Genomic DNA, 2,615 nt, shown 5'->3' with positions numbered 1-2,615 from the left:
ATACCCTTGTAGACCATTTGTGGAAGCGTTATATCAACGCGGTTGATGTAGTCGTACGTCTTCACGATTCGACCGATCCAAGTACCGAAAGCACGGCACCTCCGAGTTCTGCACACGTTCGGCTCGGTGACGTCCTCGCCTTCTTGATCCAGCAAGAGGGGCAAAGTAGTAGATGAGTTCCGGCAGCACGACGGCGTGGTGACAGTGTTGGTGAAGAACAATCTCTGTAGGGCTTCGCCTAAGCACTATGAAAACTATGACGGAGGATAAACTAGAGGGGACAGGGTTGCCGACACACGGCTTGGTGTTTCTTGATGTATCTTTGGTGCTAGCACTGCCCCTCTATTTATATGTTGAGCCCTGGGGTCGAAACTTGGAGCAAAAGCCTCCTCAAAGTCGGTTTTGCCCGAAAGGCAAGAGTCCCACTCGGACTGCATGGAACGGAGCCACTACGAAGAAATTATGGGAGTTACGAAAGAAGCTTCAGACTCATATTGTTCATGGGTTGAGAGCGGGAGTTGAACTCTAGGAGGTCGAATCCCCCCTTGTTCCTCAGTAGCTCAGTGGTAGAGCGGTCGGCTGTTAACTGACTGGTCGTAGGTTCGAATCCTACTTGGGGAGATTTTATTCATTCTTTAATGTAAGAATTTTAATGCAGGACTAAATGCCACAATCCTTGGCGTCTGGGCCAGACGCCATGGGCCTCGGCGTCTGGCCCAGGGCCATACGCCAGGGTCTCCGGCGTTTGGCCCCTTGGCCTCCGCAAAATTCCTTTTGCACCGACTTATAGCCCCATGGGCCTGACCCCTTGGCCAAACCATATCATCCAATATATGAATCTTTACCTCCGGACCATTCTGGAGCTCCTCGTCATGTCCGTGATCTCATCCGGGACTCCGAACAACATTCGGTCACCAACATACATAACTCATAGTACTATATTGTCAATGAACGTTAAGCGTGCGGACCCTACGGGTTCGAGAACTATGTAGACATGACCGAGACACCTCTCTGGTCAATAACCAATAGCGGGACCTGGATGCCCATATTAGCTCCTACATATTCTACAAAGATCTTTATCGGTCAGACCGCATAACAACATACATTGTTCCCTTTGTCATCGGTATGTTACTTGCCCGAGATTCGATCGTCGGTATCTCAATACCTAGTTCAATCTCGTTACCGGCAAGTCTCTTTACTCGTTCCGTAATACATCATCCCGCAACTAACTCATTAGTTGCAATGTTTGGAAGGCTTATAGTGATGTGCATTACCGAGTGGGCCCAGAGATACCTCTCCGACAATCGGAGTGACAAATCCTAATCTCGAAATACGCCAACCCAACAAGTACCTTTGGAGACACCTATAGAGCACCTTTATAATCACCCAGTTACGTTGTGACGTTTGGTGGCACACAAAGTGTTCCTCCGGTAAACGGGAGTTGCATAATCTCATAGTCATAGGAACATGTATAAGTCATGAAGAAAGCAATAGCAACAAACTAAATGATCAAGTGCTAAGCTAACGGAATGGGTCAAGTCAATCACATCATTCTCCTAATGATGTGATCCCGTTAATCAAATGACAACTCATGTCTATGGTTAGGAAACTTAACCATCTTTGATCAACGAGCTAGTCAAGTAGAGGCATACTAGTGACACTCTGTTTGTCTATGTATTCACACATGTATTATGTTTCCGGTTAATACAATTCTAGCATGAATAATAAACATTTATCATGATATAAGGAAATAAATAATAACTTTATTATTGCCTCTAGGGCATATTTCCTTCAGGGAGAAGTATCAATATCCTTTATTATGAAACCTTCCGTCGCATGGAGTTGACTGATAAAAATCTTAAACCGTCGAACACCGTTTTTCATGGTGTGGTGCCTGGTAAATCAGCGTACCAATTGGTAAGATAGCTCTAGAGGTTTCTTTTGGAGATGATCATGATTCAAGATCAAAAACATTGACTTTTGAAGTGGTGAAAATCAAGAGCCCATATCATGCCCTATTTGGGTGGCTGGCTTATGCTAAGTTCATGGCAAGGCCCTGTTATGTTTATCTGTAGCTTAAGATGCCGGGTCATAAGGGGACCATCACAGTGCATGGGAGCCGGAAGATTGCTTTGGAATGTGAAGAAGGTGATGCGGCCTATGCTGAGTAGGTTTATGCAACAGAGGAGTTGAAGTTCTACAAAGACAATGTTGATCCGGCAGATATGACTTCTCTGAAAAAGCCAACTACAGAGCATGATCCGGCTTTGAAGTTTAAATCAGCTGAGGAGACTAAGCTGGTTGACTTTGTTCCTGGCGATTCATCCAGGCAGTTCAGCATCAGCGCTAACTTGGATCCGAAATAGGAAAGCGTGCTCATCGAGTTCATCCGTGAGAACCGGGACATCTTTGCATGAAAACCTTCTGATATGCCAGGTTTACCGAGGGAACTCGCTGAGCACATTCTTAATATAGATCCTAAGTTTAAACCGGTCAGGCAGTTTCTCCGCCGCTTCAATGAAGAAAGGCGCAAGGCTATTGGTGAGGAGGTAGCCCGGCTTCTGGCAGCAGGGTTTATTGTGGAGGTTTTTCACCCTAAGTGGCTAGCTAATCCG

The 2,615-nt window shown here is 45.9% G+C and overlaps 1 non-coding gene across 1 annotated transcript; it reads left to right on the top strand.

The window, feature by feature from the left end:
* The first annotated feature begins 549 nt into the window (after nt 1-549).
* On the top strand, nt 550-621 carry TRNAN-GUU. The gene has a single exon. It is a non-coding gene; the product is annotated as a tRNA-Asn (tRNA).
* Nucleotides 622-2,615: the final 1,994 nt, after the last annotated feature.

This window comes from Triticum dicoccoides, chromosome 5A (genome assembly GCF_002162155.2).
Source record: "Triticum dicoccoides isolate Atlit2015 ecotype Zavitan chromosome 5A, WEW_v2.0, whole genome shotgun sequence".
NCBI classification, from domain to species: Eukaryota; Viridiplantae; Streptophyta; class Magnoliopsida; order Poales; family Poaceae; genus Triticum; species Triticum dicoccoides.
The sequence above is the reverse complement of the archived record's forward strand: the minus strand, read 5'-3'. Positions and strand labels throughout refer to the sequence as shown.